At 40.1% G+C, this 22,020-nt stretch overlaps 1 long non-coding RNA gene across 3 annotated transcripts; it reads right to left on the reverse strand.

Moving 5' to 3' along the window:
- Positions 1 to 13,840: 13,840 nt before the first annotated feature.
- LOC112847060 (uncharacterized) lies at positions 13,841 to 14,557 on the reverse strand. Of its 3 annotated transcripts, none has more exons than XR_003220374.1 (4): positions 14,467 to 14,557; positions 14,292 to 14,353; positions 14,151 to 14,180; positions 13,841 to 14,069 (listed from the first exon to the last, which is right to left on the reverse strand). It is a non-coding gene; the product is annotated as an uncharacterized LOC112847060 (long non-coding RNA). The 3 variants fall into 3 exon arrangements; XR_003220373.1 differs by having other exon boundaries at positions 14,151 to 14,192; XR_003220375.1 differs by lacking the exon at positions 14,467 to 14,557 and having other exon boundaries at positions 14,151 to 14,192; positions 14,292 to 14,369.
- Between the last annotated feature and the right edge of the window lie 7,463 nt (positions 14,558 to 22,020).

Genomic DNA, 22,020 nt, shown 5'->3' on the forward strand with positions numbered 1-22,020 from the left:
ATTAGCAAAGATTTACTCATAACACAGTTAGCCGACGACACCACATTATTCCTAAAAGATGAACATCAAATATCTATTGGTGTTGAAACAATCTCCACATTTTCCAAAGCTTCTGGACTGTACTTGAATATTCGTAAATGTGAACTTATGGCGATAAAAGAATGTTCGAAAACAGCTTTGTGTAACATTCCAATAAAACAAGAAGTTCGCTATTTAGGTATTATAATAACCAAAAACCAGGAAAGAAGAATTACTCAAAATTTCTATCCTATTTTAGAGAAACTCAAAAACAGATTTACTCAGTGGCTCTTAAGAGATTTATCATTAAAAGGTAGAGTATTAATAGCAGACGGAATCTCTCGTTTTACATACGCAGCATTGGCATTGCACCTCGATAATAAACTCATAAAAGAGGTTGATAAGTTACTCTTCAACTTTATTTGGAAAAATAGGACACACTACATTAAAAAAACCCAGTCCTTTTGAACTCTTATGTCAATGGAGGACTTAATGTGTTAGATTTGAACACTCTAAATAACACATTCAAAATAAAGTGGTTAAAAAAAAATCTAATTAATAATCCTACTTCCATTTGGAATACTATACCTATGTACATGTAGTCTAAGTTAGGTGGTGCACATTTTTTCCTTACCTGTAATTTTGACATTGATAAAGTCCCTATAAAAATCTCTCCCTTTTATCGCCAAGCTTTTTTTTTTTATCTTGGACTCTTATTTACAAGCATAACTTTAGTCCACACAGTTATTATATTTGGAATAACAAGGATATCCTACATGAAAGAAAATCTCTCTTCTTAGATAGTTGGTTTGGGAACAGCATTATTTTAGTTAACCAATTATTCAGTTCAAATGTATGCTTTTCTCCTGTGAAGAATTTTGTCTACATTTCAATTTAGCTATAAATCGTGATGATTATACTAAAGTATTTGGCTCTACACTTCAGGGGTTTGTATGCTTTTTAAGAATAAACCTAATACCCCTTCAGACCACAGGCCATTGGCATCTCCAATAAAAACTGTTGTTGGTAAGATATGCTTTTCTAAGCACTCAAAAAACAACAATAAATCTGTCAGATCTTTTTTTCTGAATAGTATAACCACGCTACCATATGTAATTTTTTTCTGGAACCGGTTGACTGATGATATTATGTGGAAAGAAGTTTGGAGACTACCTAATCAGTTTTTAATTACCAACAAAGTTAAAGACATTTCTTGTAAATTAATACACAGAATTCACCCATCTAAAGATTATCTTCAAAGCAAATTCAAATTAGACATTGATGCAGACTGTAGCTTTTGTAAGACTTGCAAGGAATCCACTATACAATAGTCCCTAGCTATATCGCGGTTCACCTTTCGCGGCCTTTCGATTTTTTTTTTTGTGTGCAATTTTGCATGCTTTTTTTTGTTTTGTTTTGTTTTGTGTTTTTTTTTACAGCAGATTGTGTTCTGCGTCCTGATTGGCTGTAGACCATTGTCAAATCAATCTCGTGCCGTGTCTCCTGTACAGTAAAGAATGTGTTTAGCTTGTCAAATTTACATAAATCTGTGATCGCTAGCAGTGTGACTCTGAAGTGCTGCACTGTATGTGTGTAATTTTTCTCCCCAACAAACACAACAATGTCGACGAAACGTTTTGCACCGTCAATGGCAACTGCGGGTGCCTTTGGTTTCATTCTATAATACTGGACTTATTTTTCTACGAAGGTTTGAACTTTGAGAGTGTTTAAACAAGAGAGAAAAGTGTGAAAATGTTCATGCCTGTCTGAGAAAAGTTTATAAAGTGTGTAGTGAGGGGTTTTACAGCCTTAGGAAGACATCCCTCCTTTTATGTATACTCCTATGAGCTTTTGCAATATCTAAATTCAATTAAGAATTCTTCTAACCCTAAAGCTATAAAAACTGGTTGCATGTGAAAAAATGAAGATCCTTCAGTCTCTTCACTTTTTGGCTTAATCAGTTAAAACTTCTCCCCCTAGCGTATGTGTAATGTAGGTTCTGAATAATGTTTGTTTGTTTGCTTATGGTTTACAATTTCTGTAAGTACAACACCTTTAATGTAATACTGTTTAATTCTCCTTTGTATTGTACTAATCTTTAAATAAAGGTTGGAAACAAAAAAAAAAACCCTTCTCAACATTGCGACAGCTAATATATTTGAATGACATGGTTAGCGCCCAGTTAGCTCCTAGCATTTCTCTGCCTCTCTTTCGACTGCCCGGAACATTTAAACAATAGATACCTCCGTATACAAACAAATTCATGCTTTTCTCCTCAACGGAGAGCTTCCCCCGATTGAACAACAGCGCCATAAAATAAGAAGAATGGCACCTAATTACAGACTTAAAGGTAACTATGAAAATATAGCCTATTGTGTATAAAAATAAAAATTTGTAATGTGTAATATGTGAAGATAGCGGACATCATCATCACAATTCCAATCAGTCCTCTCCACACAGACAAGCATAAACACACTTGACTATCACTTAATCAATATAACACGCATACACAAACACGATTTGTAATGACGCAAGTTCGTAAAAAAAGACATAAAATGAGTTATACCCTAGGGGTTTTCTAACAGATTCAGTTCATTAATCGTATGATGCAGATCCACAGCTTGTTTTTTGTCCATAAACTTTATAGATGAGAAGAATAGGCAGAATTCTTAGAGTAAAAAAGGACGGCTTTGTTTTCAGAAAACAACATTTGTGTTTCTTTTCTTTTCTCAGCTATCCAAACATAATATCATTTTTAGAAAATTCAAGTAAGTTTGGAATCTTTGGGAAAAGTCAGTAGTGCACATCGTTCCACAGGGCTTTAAAGAATATATACATTCATAAAATAAATGTTTTGTCGATTCAATATCCCCATCACAAAAAGAGCAAGAGTTCTTATCAATAGCAAAGCGACGTCTGAGAAATTTGTTGGAAGGGTAAACACCAGAGAGGATTTTGTAGTGGACCTCCTTAGCTTTGGGAGGAATGGGAGGTTTTGGGTAATTTTTTCTGATCTCTTTCTTTTGATCACAGGAGAACAGATGTGAGATGGAGTTTGGATTGGATCTATATGGGAAAAAAGCATTAGTAAATAATTCCCTAATTTTGGAGTTTTTTAGACTGTTAGTTGTAATGTTGTGCCCATTTACTAAGAATTCAGGGTTTTGAAAAAGATTTTATGCTGTACATAGAATGTTTTGAGGGATAGCCTTAGAGTTTATTAAACTCCACCGAGACAGCTGGTGACGCAAAACTGAAGGCTAGACCATCCAATTTCACAGCCTTTCACTTCTGGCCTACTTGGCCTTTGGAGTACCCGCCCCATGTAGACCCCGAAGTCCGCGTACTCCGAAGTGTGCAGCCCTGAATTGGGACACAGCTTATGAATTTGGACACCCCTTAAAAACACAGGATTCTTCTTCTTCTGTCTTTTGGGCGGGTGCATTACCGCCACCTATTGGAAGTATGAAGGAGGTGTGCGTTGAAGATCCTGTGGACCGGCGCCTCTGTCACTTGTTCCCAGCACACCCTCACTATACATTTAGGTGCACCAGGTCTGTCCAGCATCCTCCTCTGCCACCTGATCCAACTCCACCACCAGGTGGTGAGTTGACAGCTCAGCCCTTCTCTTTACCCGAGTCTCCAGAAAATGTGGTGTGCACATGTGATAGTACGCAGAGGAATGAGAGGTCACAGAGGTCACATATCATTCAACCAGGCAAATGATTTTGTTTGATTGAACAAATTGTTTACAGTGGCAAACATATGTAGGCATACTTATATATAGAAACTTTATCGAGAGTCTCTCTTGCATTAAAAAAATGTCTAACACTAAGGGACAATCACCAAGTGATAACAATATTTCTAACCACTTATTTAAGTGTCATTTACTTTATCATTTACTTAGCTAAACAAAAATGTATTTAAAACTAAGGTTCACAAATCAGTTAAAAATGCAGACCAGATGATTGGCTACTGACCAATCAGTTCTCTGGAAAATAGTGTCACCATTTTCTGAAAGATCCCTCAGACCTCTGTATGCAGATGCTGCCACTGCCACCCCTTTCCTGTCCAACATGTGGGATTGTGTGACTGCTTATCCCGACTGCCAGTGTTATTCTATATGCTAAAGCATATAGTTAGGGCTGGATCAGGTGACCCTGAATCCTCCCTTAATTATGCTGCAATAGGCATAGGTTGCTGGGGAACTCCCATGATGCATTGAGGTTTTCCTTTTCAGTCACCTTTTTCACTCACTATATGTTAATAGAGCTCTCTGCATTAAATCATACTTGTTATTAATCTCTGTCTCTCTTCCACAGCAAATCATATCCTGTTTTCCTTCTCTCACCCCAACCGGTCACAGCAGATGGCCCCGCCCCTCCCTGAGCCTGGTTCTGCCGGAGGTTTCTTCCTGTTAAAAGGGAGTTTTTCCTTCCCACTGTCGCCAAGTGCTTGCTCATAGGGGTCATATGATTGTTGGGTTTTTCTCTGTATGTATTATTGTAGGGTCTATCTTACAATATAAAGCCCCTTGAGACGACTGTTGTTGTGATTTGGCGCTATATAAATAAAATTGAATTGAATTGAATTGTTAGGGTAAATTAATCCAGAAATTAGTCCAGAAAGATACCCTGGATATGCTGAACTTGTGTCATAGTAGAGGCTTCAGGATATAGAGTGACAAAACAAAAAGTGAACTTCATTTAAAGTAAAAAAAAAAACAAAGTTCATAAGTCAAAACAAAAGGAGAAACAATGACACAAAAAAACCCATGCACAGGAATATAATACACATACACAAGGAGCTTTCGAGGAACAACAGAAAACCAACAAAGCAAAGAGGGGGAGAGAGGGCTGACTAAGGAAGTGATAACCGAAAGGGACATAATGTACATAATCAAGACAATCACGAGGGAGAAGTAAAACTCAAGGCACAAGCAGCTGTAAAGATCAAGTAAAACCGGAAACAACAAGAGAAAATACACAGACAAGAAAATCACAGTGATAAAAACAAAGGGCCGTTAAGTAGTCTCAAAACCATGAGGCAATGATGTCACAAAATGGAAATGCACTACTACAATACTGAAACCAAAGCAGTGACAGAAAATAAAACCACACAAAAATCTACACCAAAACACAATAATCAATACCTGACATGTAAGAAGACTGAAACCCCCCAAAAGAATGTGAAACTAAGACACGATAACTCAGATACAAGCTTAAAACCATGCCCCATATCAGGCACCACACAATTCTGTTAAGTAAGCAAACACAGACTCCCTGCCTGAACTATATGTGGACCATTTGTGCTTATAAGAATAATCAGCTCACAATAGGCCCACTCTGAGCAGGAAATACCCTGATATCAAAAACATTTGATGTGCCACAGTCAAAGGTCAGATATGTGATTTTAGAGTTAGTGGTCACACTAAAACATATACATGGTCAAGGTTCAGTGAGCGCGCTATACTCGTCTATTTTAAGAGTCTATTTGAACTCCTAAAATTAAACTCAAATCATTGAATTAATATCTTGTGATCTCATAAATATATTCACTGTGATGTTTTGTTGTTTTTTTTAAAATATAGGAACTATTCTGCACACAGCATCTGGTGTTTGGCATGATTAAGAAGGATGTGTGACACACCACAGAGTAGTTTTTGTGCAGATTTGAGATAAAATGCAGACCAAACCTGTTCCTGTGTGGTTACGTACTCACAGCACATTTAATGGAGACATTGTTAGTGCTAAAATATATCTAACATTGAGTGTTATGCAGCTGTACTGTGTATTGCAGTGCTATTGCGAGGGAGTAAATATTAGCCTCGAAAGAGGAAGAAAATGAAACTACACACCACCTGTTTTATCCGAGTTAAATATCACATATCTGTACAAAATGAGGCTGTATATAAGGATTTAACCACTGCCAAACAGCTGTTTGACACTTTCACAGTTTCGCTTTAACAGCAGTGAAACTGCAGCAGCGGCAGTAGAGTTGGGCACTGTTATAGCTCACCTCATTGAGCACAGAAGATGCACGGGTCCTGTTGGGGGCCTGGACTCAAGCCCAGGTGGTCTGTGTGTGATTGGATCTAGTGCTTAAGCCAATGAAATAAAAAAAAAAATTCAAGCAACTCAACATAAAACTGCATCATTAGTTATTATTACTTTCTAGCTCTATTTTTCATCCTGTCTACCTCCTCTCACTCCTATCTGTTTGTGGCAGATGGCTGCCCTCCCTGAGCCTGGTTCTGCTGGAGATTTGTTCCTGCTAAAAAAGGGTTTTTTGTTCCCACTGTTGCCAAGTGCTTGTTCATAAGGTGTTGTCTGATTGTTGGGGTTTTCACTGTTTTATTGTAGGGTCTTTATCTTATGATATAAGTCCCTTGAGGTATCTGCTGCTGTAATTTGGTGCTACATAAATAAAACTATACTGAGCTGAATTAAACTGTATAAAAACTGTAATTTCCCATGCTGTGATCTGGTGGAACACATTACCAGTTAGTATAACAAAGACAGCTGGTGGAGAGGAGAGACTATAGCTGCTGTGTGAATATGAAGCAGACTTATAACCTTGATTTTGAAGCTAAAGTATAACAACACAGATGGGAAATGCTGAATCATAATTGAATGGAAATTAATGTATATTGCATTGATTACTTATTCTATGAAGCTCGTGATCATTGCTTCTGTTTAATATCCTGTTACAAGGTAGTTTTTTAATATTCTCTTCTATGAATTTCAATAACATCTGAATGAGAACGGCTTACTTTGTTTTGTGTTTATGTTTTCTGAACATTGATTGCATGTGTATGTACGACCGCAAAGGCAGCTGCTAATGGGGATTGTAATAAAACAGAAAACCCAAACAAATGCAAATGTTATCACTGTCCTCAGTGTCATCACACTTCTTAAAAGTGCTGCCCTCATGTGGTCACTCTGACCACATGAGGGCAGCAGAGTGCTTTCAGGATGTGAGGGTTAGGCGCTCTATACACAGGACATGTTTGGTTAGCACAGAGTCGAGTGAATTCAGTTGATGATATAGTTTTCACCATTATTATTCATCATGATTACAGCATTCTATTATCTGACACTTTATAAATATAGTTTATTTATTTACATCCAGCTGCGGCTGTTCTGTCAACAGGGGAATCAAGCTGCAGACATTAAAGAGGCCCAAAAGCCCCAGTTTCACTGTGTCACTTATGAAAATTGTAATTAATTGCAAATCTGATGGGATTACATGCCACTAAGGCACATTGTGCTCCTAAATCACTGAATTAAAGGTATATTTGTACAGTTCGAGGGGATGAAGGATGTATGCAATAAAAATAAATAAATAAAGGATTTTGCTTTTTTGTCTGTGTGTTTCTCCATCTACACTGTCTTAAGTAATGCGCAAAGAATGCAGGGGCTGCCTCTGCTGAAACTCTTTGCTTCTCTCAGGGTCCCCTGATAGGTTAATCCAAACCAACAATGGGGAACCCCAGAAGGTATGTGAACAACAAGGGCAATCAAATGGGCTCGTGGAAAGAGACTGTGGCGGGGACAGAGCGGGGAGGCCGACTAGAGGACATATGAAATAGTTATGAAGAGAGATGGAGGGCTGTAGAGCAAACGGGGAGACGTGATTGAATGGTGAGCGTGGAGGAGGCAGCAAGTGTCACAAGCCCAGGTGGAATTCGTTGTCACGGTGACTTAGGGCGCTGTTGCTGTGGAGATGGCGATGAAAGACGGCAGTCTGGTGAATGGCATTTCTGGGCCGGAGCGTGACCAACAGCATACAGCCCGGCGTGCCCTGAGGGGGGGCGGCAGAGATGATCGTGTGCAGGGTCAACACATTGCTGTGGCTATGTGCGCTTTACTTTCAAGCACCCATGCATCACAGTGCGTGCACGTGAGTGTGTGTTTTAAAGCCGGCGTCTATGTTGTGTATCTATGTAGTACACTCTATCTCCAACATGTATTGAGCGATCAGGGAATGAGCAGCAGCTTCCCACTTTGGTGGTGGGCTCTCTGCTGCCTCTGCAGCCACCCCGAGGACCTTTTAACACCTCAGTTGTCACTATATCTCATTACGACAACGCACACAGCCGTAACTGCGGATAGGCTCACTCAGAGGTGTGGGCCCGTGAGAATAACTGTGTAAGTGCACACCTGGGTCTTGTTATTAAGTTCAGAAGAGGGGCACAGTAGGACTACATTTTAATTTCCCTCAGTTGAACCGGCTCTCAAAGTCCAAACACCACAGCCAGGAATAGATGACAAACTACCCGATTAAATATAGCCACAGGATGAAGAAATCCCGAGAACTCATTACACCCAAGAACAAAGCATATCCTTTAAAATAACCACGGAAAGATGACAACCAAATTATCCATCTTATTTCGTCTAACTCATTCCTCATTTACACTTTTTTCTCCCCAGCTCTCATCCTGCTGGTTTCCCTGCTCTAATTCTCTCTGTTCCCTGAAGAGGGCAGTGCGAATGATGCATTTTAGGATGTTTCAAGTGAATTTAATTTACAGGTGCATTTCCATGTGCCCATAGGCTTTTTAAGGATGATTAGAACCAGTTCTCCATATGCCGTAAAAGAAACACCTCACATGTTTAATATAAGCAAGATTTACCTGGTATTAGTAGGGTTTTATTGTTCACACTAACAAATAAATTGGCTCGGCATGTTTGCCCGGTATGAACTCACTCTCCTCGCCCTGTGTGCCCTAGAACTGACTGTGACGCATGTTTTTCCATGCTTTTCCTTGTTTCATCCTTCTTAATTCTTGGCGTCTTGTTGAGTTTACCAAATTGCAAGTGAAGTCACAGGGGTGCACAGTTCTGTGACCATTAACCTCCTCCTCCTCCTCCCCACATTCAGACCAGTGGGGGATGCTTAGTTTGAAAAATTTAGATGAATTAGAGAAACACTCAGAAGCTTTGTGTCTGAAAGCTCAGGCTTTGTGTCAGTTTAAAAGCTGAGGATGCAATTTGTGCTAATACGTGGATCAAACATATTTAATCCTTTGTGTAAAAATCAAAACAAGCCATTAGCGGGGTGACACCCACCCTTCTAAATGGCTTGACTTTTTCATTACATTTTTATTTTAGTTACTTTTGCAAGTACACAAAAGAAGAAAAAAAGATTTTCAGATAACCACGTTGCTCTTTGTCCCAGCTAGTTTGAGCTTTTTGTTAAGTTTTACTTAACCATGACCAAATTCCATTTAATTTGAGGGAGTCCAGGGATGTGTTTCTGACGTTGCACAGATGCACACCGTGCTTTTAGGAGAGGCCTTTAAATGAGTTTTCAAAAATCATTCATATAACCTTCGAAAGCTTTGGCATTGTTTTTATGAACGCATATGAAGGAGACAGGAATATAAATGCAAAGAAAACAGGTATGGAAATAATTACCTGGGTGTCTTCTGAGTGCACGTGCTTGTGCAGTGCGTATGGATGTGTGCATGAGTCCTGAGGGAGGGGGTAGTATTATGGTTGGAGCATGGCCATTGTGATTATTACAGAGATGCCGTATTCCGGTCCCTACAGAGTCCAGTGTGAACCCTCACATCAGCTTCCCATGTCTAAACAGACAGGCGTACTCACTGTTGAGCAAGTGAATGCATGAAGACATCTGTTTAGAATTCCTGGCTTTAAGCGAGATACGGTGGTCACTGTATGGGATGGTAATGTTTATTTGTGATAGAGCCTTTCTCTGCATTCCTTCACAAAGGTCCTCGAATATATTTTTGACCACCCAATATATATATATATATATATATGTAGCCTACATTTTTGAAGCTATGCTCTTGATTTGGGCAATTGGAGAAAATGGATAAGAAAGGCAAACAAAAAAGAGGAAGGAAGGTCAAAAAGTTTGAAAAGAAGTTTTTAATTTGAGTCGGAGTGTGTGTAGACATGCATGCAGAGACCTGGAGAGCTTTACCGCTGTGCAGGGAGACACCAAACCGCTGTCGATTTCAAGAAGTCTTTCATAACTTCTGTTCGGTCCAACTGGTTTCAACTGACCCCCATTTCTCTCCCTCCCTGTCTGAGCTGTCTGTCTTTTGTGCTTCTGGGCAGCTCTATAGGTAAGACGGGGCTCAGCGAGACGTGTGTTTTTCTGGAGGTAAAAGGTAAAAAGCAGCTCAAGGGGCTTATGCAGCACAGGAGCACTACGAAGGATTATCATTAATTCTGCACACAATGAGGCACTTGACTTTGAAGACAAATGCACACGCACACACATACACACACACACGCTAACCATTTGAGCTGGGTAAAGGTGGACTGCGGAGGGGGCAGGAAGGTGGAGGGTCATTTTAAGTGGAGGTGCACAGGGGCAGACCTTGCCCCAGGGATGAGGGTGGAAGGAGGGGAGGGGAGAGGAAACAGCCAAAGTAAAAACACATGCAAGGTCAAGTGTTCTCCTTCATTTAGCATATAATGGAGGAACAAGCTAAAAAAGAACCACATTGCTGTCAGACTTATCAGTCTAGTTTTTCCCCCCATCTGCTCCTTCACTTGCCTGAATTATATACGGATTAGGTCTGTTAATCTGTCAAGATGTTTTCTCTTCTAAATTGTGGCCGAGAGAGTTTCGATTTAATTGTGTAGATAAGCACTGGGTCTCTTTTATTAACAGGTTAGGTATGTGTTGCTTTTTAACCAAAGCTTGACTTTACACCAGCATGTCAAGTGTTTGATGTGCTTCTTTTCTCTCTGCAATAACAACGTATTGCCAGTCTCAACTACAGCTGCATCTGGGATGATTATATCTCCATGCACTGTGTTGTAAATTACTGTTTCTTTGCAAGACATCTAATGCCCTAAAAAGGTCCCACCAACCATCTGAATTTCTTTCACCACCTCTCTATTATAGCTCAGTCACACTAGAGTAAAACTGTGACTAGGAAAAAAAATTTGGTGGTTGACATCAGACAGATTGGTGAAGGCTGGCAAATAATTTCTTTCTGTAGAAATTTATAATATTGTAACACTATTATGTATTATTAAGGTGTCAGTAAGGTATTAGCAAGTGCCAAATCCATCATTTATATAACATTATTCCTCCTTAGTATGCCATTTATAAATATAGATACATCTCATTATGACTATAATTATGACTATGTAAGAATAACATACATACTAATTGTAATTGTATCGTGATGTGCTATCTCCATCTGATATACATAAATGCAGACAGATTGCCAAAATGTTGCAGTCAACCTGAATTTTTCTGCTTTATTGAGTTCAAGTCATTTGTGACATTTCTCTCTGGAACTAGTTGCCGACTGGTTTTATTCTGGTTATATATGTTAAAGCAAAGCTGCTGAGTGTCTGTGCCATTTTGCAGATAAATCACTGTCCAGCAGCAGCTACATCACTATTAGTGGAGGAGTTTCTTTTTCAAATCTTCCATGATCTGTTTGGACTCTGAATGTAGGGGGTTATTGTGAATTTCAGTGCATGTAGATGTCAATAGATTTTTGATGTTTTTTTTGCCTATTAACCACAGTTAACTGCAATATATACCCCAGCGAAAGAAGTTTTATTGCCATTCTGATGCACCTAAAGGTAACAGATTTTCTCCCCATCTTCAAAGTAACCATTTCAAAGGCGAGATCACCTATAGGCAATAATTTTGACTGAGCAGCATTCGCCAGTGTTTTCAAGCAAGAATGCTGAGTGTTGTTTTTGCAGTTAAATTAATGGCCACACCATTAACATTTGTAATTTGTACATTGTAAAATCTAAACTGTCTATACACAGTCAGAAAAATCGGAGTAGTTTGCAGTTTGGAGTCACATCTGCACCTTATTCTTAGAATTGGCGATAATTTAATTGATGTCCACTGAATGTGGCTATAACAGGACTGAACACATTGGACAAGCAGCTCGAGGTAGTTTGTTGCTTGTTTAGGTTTCGTTTTTCTGCTTTAAATGTCATATTGTACACGCTAAAAAATGTTATTGTAAAACTTGTGACATGAAATCTGGGACTGTGGTAGTGGGACCATATATAAATATATAAACTTCAGTTTCTTTAATTCAAATGTGTAAGTATCTTCTTTTTTTAAAAGAATATCTTTTGCAACAGTCTTCTGGGTTAAGTTAGCGAGCATTAACTGAGCATGCTTTTAATTTGCCAAGAAGTCAGAATTCCCAGAGAAAACCTTCACAAGCAAACTCCACACAGAAGGGCCCCTCCCAGGTTTTAAACCCAGGACCTTGTTGTTGGTGCTAAATACTGAGCCACCGTGCTGCCAGTTGTTTTGTGGGAGTCGATGATTTATAAAGCGCTGATTTATGTCTATATACAACTAACCAGATTCTCAAGCATCAGCTGGCAGTGTTATTTACAATCATCTATGAAAGCAACTATAAACAGCTGTGGCTTAGACCAGATACTGAGCTCTCCTGCGTCAATGGCAGACTCAAAAAAGACTGTTTGTGAGGTCTGAGGGTGATCCAGGCGTGTCTGTGAGACTCGGAATATGAACATGTTATTGTGGAGGAAGATGGGAACAAAAAGAGTCACCTCCATGTGAGATGTTTGCCCTGTTAGGGAAATGAAATAGTTATTTGATATTTGAAGATGTCAATGCTCATAGACTGCTCATAAATCCAGACAGCTGTGTGTGTGAATCTGTGTGTGTATGTGTGTGTTATATGTAATGCAGTTACGAAGATTCTGTTGGACTCATGTTTCTGATAAGAGCTGTGACTTACTGATAAGAGGAAAATACAAGACAGCAATGGGGTTGTTTCTCTCTGCCTCTCTCTGCCCACTAGCTTTTATGCATATCGTTCTCTCCAGCTGGCTTTAGGAGAGCTTGGACCTTATTTTAACAAATAATCACCTTTATTGATTTTAAATGTTATCTTTATAGCTTTATGTAACGTGTTTACTGTGAGCAGCAGTAATATCTTAAAAGTATTGTTTGTACAGACTCAGACGTCTCCATCCAATTCTAATCTTTAGTGGGCTATCCCTCATTCATAATCTGGTTTATTGAAATACCAGCTTTATGATGATACTGCAACAAAAAGGCAAAACACCAGTAAAGTCAATCCATTTTCCAGGATACGTCTGTCAAGGTTACAAGAGCTTTCACAGGACGAGTCCTTTTGGTGTCACCAAAAGTAAATATAACAGTCAGTGGATCACCAAAGTCATTAGACTTTATCCTCAGGGCAGCATGGATATACCTATAATACATTCAGAGGTTGCTAAAAATAAAATATATATGGTGATATCCATCACCTTTGTTTGCTTTTACACCCAAAACTCCACACCACACCTGAAACACACTGCACTTCAGTCCAATCTTATCTAACCCAGTTTGTGCCACGTCTCATATTAATCTATAAACTGCCCACAGGCAGTATAAAAGCCCAGATGAAGTATGATGTAAGAAAATAATGTGTATGCATACACATAAAAAGCCATAAATGGTTGGTCAAACATCAAATTAGCACTAAAGGTGACCGTGAGAAATGTCAACATATTTGACACCATTAACAACTCGGCCTTACTCGCGTCCATCAATACTACATCCATAAAACAGATGATAACTACGGACTGCACATAACAGATGTATGTAGCCACCATGATATCATCCATCGATTTGTGGACTCCAATCTTCAATTTGCAAATTGAAGATTCATCTCATAAGTCATGGCACACTGATCTTCCCTCTATAAGCTGCCTCTATAAGTTAAAAGTGTCACTGTCGGTATTGGTATCGATAATATAACACTTGGTATCGGATCAATACAGAAATTTGCAGTATCACACCTGAGTACTCTCTTGTCTTCATTTGTCAGCCCTCTTAAGTTACGGTTCTTCAAATGTGTCCTTCTGTGTACAAGCTTCCGTTCGGATGTGGAGGGGATTCCCACGCACAGGACTGGATAGTCCTTAAGATCCTGACTGTGCGTCACTGGAAGTTGAAGACATCGGCTTCCACTGAACGTTGATTGGTTGACAAGTGGGTCAGAACAGAGAAGGGGGCGACAGCAGAGTTCAACTAGAACAGGAGACCTGTGAAAAATTTTAGTGGTTTCACTTAACTCATCTGTGTGGCTGATTGGATAACCAACAACAGTATCACACACTTTGTACCTTGTACTCCACTTCAGAGATAACAGCTTCCTAAATACACAACTAGGATTAGTTAGTCAGTTAGTGTGATGATCAGATCTATTCAGCAACCATCATATAACTGATAATAATTACAGCAAAGTGAGAATCTGTGAACTGTACCTCAGTTTAGGTGCTTGCAATGATTGTTTGGCCAGTTTAACCATGAAAATCTGCAAATGGAGCTTCAAACAGATGCGCATGAGCAGATGCCAGCATGTGCCAACCTTGAACACAGATTTGATGTGATAGTTTTCCACACCAGCAAAATGTTGGAAAGAAGTTACATGGAAATCACCTAGTAGGCAGGAAGAAAGTCTGGTCACACCTTTATCCATGAACACTGATAAGGAGAATCTGGAATGCACACAAACCGATGCCCTCCTTCAGTCTGTGTACACAAGCAACCAGGAGACGCCCTTTGCAGAAGCTGAGGACAGCTTGGAGACCGTTCAAAAGCCAAGCACAAACATGGCCCTGAAGCATGATTGGCAGCAACACCAGAAGTCACTACTGTAGAGGTCAGTGTATCTAAGCTGCAATCACCAGAGCTCGTCACAGTCGAGAACATTGCACATTACAGTGGACACGGTTCACTCTCTGAGCTGATTAAATGCAGTTTTTGTAGATCTAAACTGGGGGTACCTTTAGTACTGAATAACCCTTATCAAAGCAAAAGAGCAGCCAACAGTGGTCACAGATTTGATACTATGACTCTCTAAGTCATCAAAACATTAGAAAAAGGCAGTAAAAAGACAAACGTTAGAGCAAAGATGAACCACACAGGCAGGAAAAAATCCACTCACCCCTCACCTACAGACACAGGCAAGGAACATCAGACTGATGCCCTCCTTCAGTATGTGAACCCAGGATGTGCAGGAGACAAACTTAGAGAAGAGGAGAGTAGCATGGTTGAAAATGAGAAGCTGAACAGGAGAATGATAGATGGCATTATCAGTATTTATCATTTTATATTGCTGCTGGAGCCAGAAACTTCAGTAATGTTTCAGACAAAGAAGATAAAGTGATAAAGTATAAGATGCTTGTAACAGTAATATGTTAACAACGTTAAATTAAAAAGCTTCCAGTTTAAAGTGGGTTTCACTCTCCAAATCACTCCATTTTCATTGCCACCTTTTGTTCTTTCGTGCACGACTCCCAGAACAATAACTCCTCTCAACTTTCATTTATTGGTATCAATCACTGGGTTCAATTAGACAGAATTATAAATGCCACTTGCAGTTAAAGTGAGTGGACTCACGTGGGGCTTCCTTATGTTTAATTTACTGATGCTTAGGCGCCCAGGCTGTTGCTTCTGGTTGGTTCCTAAAGACTTTCACTTTGCAATAAAACCACTTAGAGTTGATTGTAGAATACCTAACAGGGAAGAAATTTCACACAATGATTTGTTGTAGTGGTGGCATCCTGCAACACACTCAAATTCAGTCAAGCTTAATGTCTAGCAACAGCTTTGGCTGTTACCAATCAAAACATCTTAACCAACCAAAAACAACAGAGCGGTTATAATATTAAAAAATATTGAGAAAATGCTCCAACTAGAGTTTTTTTCAGAGTACATGAAAGGTGTTGTCACAGATGACAAATGGTGAATGTAGCAATACCAGTTAAACTGTCGCTAAAGTGGGACTGTCTGGCTGATACCAACAACACATGTTAAAGCAAACTCAAGTGCACGTATTCATAACGTTCTGGGGTCAACAGCAAGGATTCAGTGGTGCTTTTTATGTTCTCATGCAAACATTGTGGTGTTGCAGTTCGATAAGGTGAGCGCATGTTTGCTCCAGTATCACCACAGACCCAGATGGCGCTGTCAAGACGCACGCAATGAGATGCAGCAAGGCAGTCACGACGTGTGCTGACGCAGCCCTCACCTCTGACCTCGCAGAACACACGAAAAAGTACACACACTCCCACACCGCTCACACGCAGAGAGTCCGACCCTCACACATAAATTTTTAAAGCTGAAAATGATGTCAATCACGATGCGCGTTAATGTCGAGCAAATGGGCGTCAGCTGTGATATATAGCTGGACTGCTGCAGACACAGGCAGCGGCGAGATAAGGGAAGGTGGAGCGGAACGGCAGTGTAACAGTTGCCATTGTACATCATTTGCACTTCTAAAGCAGTAAATGTGAGCTACTTCTGCATATCTGACTTTGTGTGTTTTCGTCTTACGGCCCTTTTTGTGTCTGTGCGTGCTTGCTTTAATGCTTTGTCTCTATGGTGCAATTTGTTAAAGGGGTGAGTTTCTCACATGCTGCACTTTCACTGATGACCTTCTGTCTCTGGTGTTTTTAGTGGAAACTTTTCAATGCCTCTGTGTCTCAGTTATATTCCTTTCTGTTAGATATATTAGTGAGAACCCTCAAAACCCCCTCCCTTTCTTTCTGTCGCTGTAATAGAAAAAGGTTTATAAGGCTCGGCAGGCCTGGCTAATCTAACCCACATGCCAAAAGTGCAGTGCCCATTCTCTCTCCTGCACTAATGAAGCTAACACAGACCCTGAAACCTACGCTAGTGTGTGCGCGCGCGCGTGTGGATGGGAACGGCAGATCTGGCAAAAGAAGCTCCACCTCGGTGTGGGCCAACAGTGACACAGCAGGGAGGGAAAGTAGGAAAGTAGAAAGTTTCTCACTTTAAATCAATTATGATTTACACCCACCCACACACGTATATGTACACACATGAGCACACGAGTTCATCCACTCGCAGATGTTTCAGTTAATTGATTGCGAGTGTGCGGCGCGTAGACTCATTACTAGTGATTGGCTCTAACTGTGTGGTGTGTTTCTGGCTGACACTAACAGACCACACAGCAGTGCTTGCCTGCTTCCCCGCCCACACAGACATAATTCAATCAAGAATTTACTCTAATGCAGCTATGGTGTACTGCTTTATATCGTATCTTTTTTTTCATGTGTGCCATGCGATGCTGGGAATGTACGTGCGATTGTTATCCGTGCCAGCATTGCACTGGAGAGCACACACTGTTGTATAATGCTGGATATGTCTGTCAGTGACTGAGTGTGTGTGTGAGAGAGAGTGTTGACTGATGGAGTGTGTGTGAGAGTGACTAATACTGGCCAACTCATCTCACACATTCACAATTCCCAGCTTGCCACCATGACATCCAGGAAGGACTTCAGGAAACTAGGATGGGATGTCTTTGTGTAGATGTGTGTGTGAGACATTATAAGCGGGAGACGTTTTATGGGGGTTTTTTATAGTGGAGGAAGTGAGGAAAAGGGAATTTGTGGAGATTACACCAAGTATGTTGAGTATCTGTGTGTGCTCCATGAATGCACATATGTGAAGAGTGAGGGTGTGACAACTGTTCCATATGTTCGGACCACAGTTGGTGGGACATCCTGTGGAGCTTGGTAACACAGCAGTAGACCGTGTACCCTTTTGACACATGTATGCATGTGCGTGTGTGAGTATATACTGTGTCTGTGCCTGTGTGTGTGGGTACTTGTGTGCGCTGACAGGATTTACTATTCGTCAGTCCATCCCGTCACCACCTCGTAACTCCTAGGCTGACTGAGATCCTGAAACAGGCTAAAAGATTCACATTCACTGATACTGCAACTGTAGAGGCACTTTGTACAAAATGTCTGTTGTGAGTGATCCTTCTCACAAAATAATATAACGTTGTGGTGAGAAGTTTACATCCAGTCATCATGAGCATGAATGTTATGGTAATTTTAGGTTTGTAATGATTTCTTTGATCTGTTCTTTTTCCAGGGTTTCCAGGGCTTTAATGACTTGAAGAACTGGGTGCACAAATTTGAACATAATTTGGATTTTCTGTAATCCATACAGGGCAATCATAAATCACTCTACAGAGCATAGGTGCAAAATGATGCTCCAGTCTTCATCAACAGGGACAGGTGGGCACATGTATCAAGACTCAGGTCGACACCACAGTGCTGTTGGAGCAATGTTTGTTTTTCTTAAGAATGGTAAAAAAACAAAACTGGCCTTCCCTAACGAGTATTGCTGATCTACTATCGCTGCACCACAGAAAGCCTCGTAACCTACTGTATTTGTATGCGGTGTCGCATAAAGCACTATAGTGAGTTATGTCAAGAGCACAGAGGAATGTGATTGCGCAGCCTTCAGCCTTGTAGGACACGTACAGCACACATGGCCTCAGGAAAGCCACTAGCATCTGCAATAACCCTACACACCCATGCCACAGAATATGTGAACTTCTTCCATCCAGCAAATGTGACAGATCTTTTCATGCACGAACAGCTTCATCCCAAGAATTGTAAGTACTTGATAAGTAAATTAAGTGCCCCTAGTAGAATTCCCTGTAGTCACAATTAAAAATACCTCTCTGCAAACCTTGAATGAGAATTTACATATTAGAGCTAAAAGCCATTCTTTTTTTTACCAGTTTCCCCTCTAGTGACAGCTGCTGTATCTACTGTGTGTAAGGGGAGGTATGCACACATACAGCACACAATCATGTTTGTTTGGCCTTTGGGAGGGCATTAACTAACTAACATTATTACCAATATAAAGTCTCTTAGCCTCATACCTATATGATAATAGCTATTTAGGGGTCATTTGTAAATTAGTAGTAGTGAGAGAGTGAATGGGTGAGTGAAAAGTATGGTGCTGGAAATGCTGAATGGAGTTACCCAAACAAAGATGCATTTGTGCAAGGCCCCAGTCACACAGATTGGTTGGCAACTGGCAACCACTGGTTTCTAGGGAAAAACAAGTACTCCCCAACCAACTGCGAGTGGTTGCACTGGCAGTTACTGTGAAACTGATTCCTAAAGCCCAAGTCATGCAGGCCTAGAGACTGAAAATCCTGGAAATCACTGGTGACTAGGGAAAAATCTGTATTTCGCAACTATTTGGATAATGGCTGAGAAGTTGTTGGCATTTTCTGGCTGCAAAAAGGTATATAGTGCTGCACAGAAAACCTCCTTGCAATAGTTTTGTTGATAGCAGATTGTGATAGTTGTGTGCTGTTTTTAGGGGAAGATGCTGATTTATGACCTTATCTGCAAATACTTGCCATTTACTGGCTAAAAGTGTGATGCAAACCAGAAACAATGTTGGCCTTCAAAGTAAAAGTTGTGCCATGTTAAATGTGTGTGGTGCAGTGGTAAGGCAAAACTTTTACTATGATGGTTACGGTTTGTGTCGTACTTTTTCAAGTTTCACTACCACTCAGTAGTTAGTTAGCAACTGTTTGGAGACAAGTGGTCTTCCATGTAAACTACAAGTGACTGTCTGCTAAGGACCGAAGCAAGGTTTTTGGTGCAGCACCCTCTTTGCAACTTATTCCACCCAGCCCCAGCTCACCCACCAGTCGGGGACTAAACGTTTAGACTTCACATGCTGGATTTGGATATTTTGGATATTCTGTATATTTTCCTTTAGCATCCTTTTGTTTATACACATTTTTAAACACTTAAAGGAATGTAAAAATCCATGTTCATCCTTAACATTGCAGTGGACAAGCAATGATTTAGAAAGTTAAAAGTTAAATGAATAACCCTTAACACTTGTCACCAATTGAAGCTCAAAGAAAAGTCTAACAGTCTAACAGCAAGCACCATATTTTCTCTACAGCAACTGAGGCGCACAGTTCTTATAGAAGTACCAGAAAAGGCAAAGCACACAATTACATTTCTCTAAGCAGTTTGTGCAGCATAATTTAGTGAAATTCAATTATTGCACTGCGAGTCCAATTGGCCACAGCTTCTTCAGTCTGTAACATCAATGCTGGTGGAAGAGGAGCTTGTATAGAGTCGTTACTGGCACCAGGGTGAATACGTAAAGAGACAGATAGTAGATAACCGATACTCATTTCAGTGTTAATTGTTGAACAGACTGAAAAAAAAAAAAACTCAGATACAAAATAGCTGCACTATTTTGAGGACTAATTTACCTTGTGGGTGTTTCTATTTTTCTCTAACTAAAGGCATTAGAAACAGGTATAAAAGATAAAGTGCTCATATATTGCATTTAAATGTTGAAAACCCATTCATAAATGCATTAACCTCATTTAGTATTAATACAGTAATGTGTAAAAGTCACCCCTCATTTCTTTACATTTTGCTTCCAAGGATCCAGACTTTACTGTAATTTTTAAAGTGACCTTGAGCAATAGTTCTCCAGGCTTTCAATGTTTTCTTGTTGGACGTTGGCTACTTTTTCACAAAAAGGGTGATCCCCAAAGTGTCTTATTAACCAAAAAGTTGGCATATCTTGGTATGATGTCTATTGTGTCATTAAAATTAATTGAGAAAACTGGACAGGTGGAGGACAAAAGAAGGAGTAGCAGTCCTAAAGAAACTACCTACAGCATATGAACAGTCTGAAAGTCACAAAACAAAATCCAGTAAAGACCTGTCACAGAAACTGAGAGATGGCCTTCAGCTGAGCCATCTACACCAAAATCTCATCAGAAATTGTCTCAATGGAAGCGCGGCTGTCAAGAAGCCATGCTTAAAGAAGGGAAACAGGGAGAAAAGACTGAGGCAAGCCAAATCACACAAGAACTGGGCTGAAAATCACTGGCAGCTTGTCTCATGGAGTGATGAATCCAAATTTGAAATTTCTGGTTCAGTAATTGCCAATATGTATGGAGGAGGTCAGCAGAGAGGTACAACAGTGTCTGCAGTCATTTGCATAGCACTGTGGGGTCTCTGTCATGGTTTAGGGCTGCATTTGAGCAAGTGGTGTTCGAGATCTCGTCAAAATTGATGGAATTATGAATCCACAAAGGTAGCATCAGATTTTGATCCAACATGCAGTACCATCTGGAAAGCCTCTGATTGGCAGCAAATTCATTTGTCAGGATGAAAATGATCCCAAACACACTGCCAACACATACCTGGATTGAAAAACCTACAATTGAACACTGTCAGTCATGGATTGGCCTCCCCAGAGCCTGAACCTCAACATTATTAAAGCAGTGAGCGATCACCTTGACACAGAACAGAACAAAAGGCAGACAACATCCAAAAAGATCCTTGAATGTCCCTCAAGATGCCTGGAGAACTATTCCTGAAGACTGATTAAAGAAATGATAAAAAATCTGCCTAAATTTCAGGCTGTGCTGAAGAACAAAGGTGGTCCTACCAAATATTGACCTTCAAGCTTGTTATTGCCTTGCCAATGGTATTTCCATTAACGTTTCAATCACTGCACCTATTTCCTATTTCCCTAGCAAAATGTAAAGAAATGACAGGTGACTCCAGAGTTATGCACAGAACTGTATGTTCATAGGTTGGTCAAAACCTTTGGCAAAAGCTGTTATTATCTTTTGTCATTTCACCAGCAACCCCAGTGTAACCTACAAATGTCATGCCGTATAACATAGAGATTGGAACATTTTTTGTGTGTTTGCCAATAAATTTGTGTGTATGAGGGTTTTATGGATCAGGATGACTTTCCCAGCTCCTTCCCTGCCTGTTGATGCAGTCATGATGTGAATACAGCATCACCCTGCAGAGAGAGAGAGAGAGACAGGAGTGTCTGGAGCTTGTCAGTCACACAGTCAGACAGACAGACTGACAGCCCTGACTGACTCACTGTGAGACAGTCAGGGCTGTCACACTGCCCCGTTCCCCTTGGGAGGTGATGTCGTATTCTGTGGTGGTGTTGGCCTAAGCTGCGGTTAATCCCCCGAATTTCACCTACTGCATATATTACACAAGGACAGATCTGTAGCCATTTATTATTTCCCTCTTCATCAAGTTTGCTGTAATTCTTCATCAAGTTTGCCCCAAAGGCCATATAATCAACATTTTTATGTTAACAATAAATCATATGACCTGAACTCAAATAACCATGCCAGTA

Source organism: Oreochromis niloticus, linkage group LG6 (genome assembly GCF_001858045.2).
Source record: "Oreochromis niloticus isolate F11D_XX linkage group LG6, O_niloticus_UMD_NMBU, whole genome shotgun sequence".
NCBI lineage: Eukaryota > Metazoa > Chordata > Actinopteri > Cichliformes > Cichlidae > Oreochromis > Oreochromis niloticus.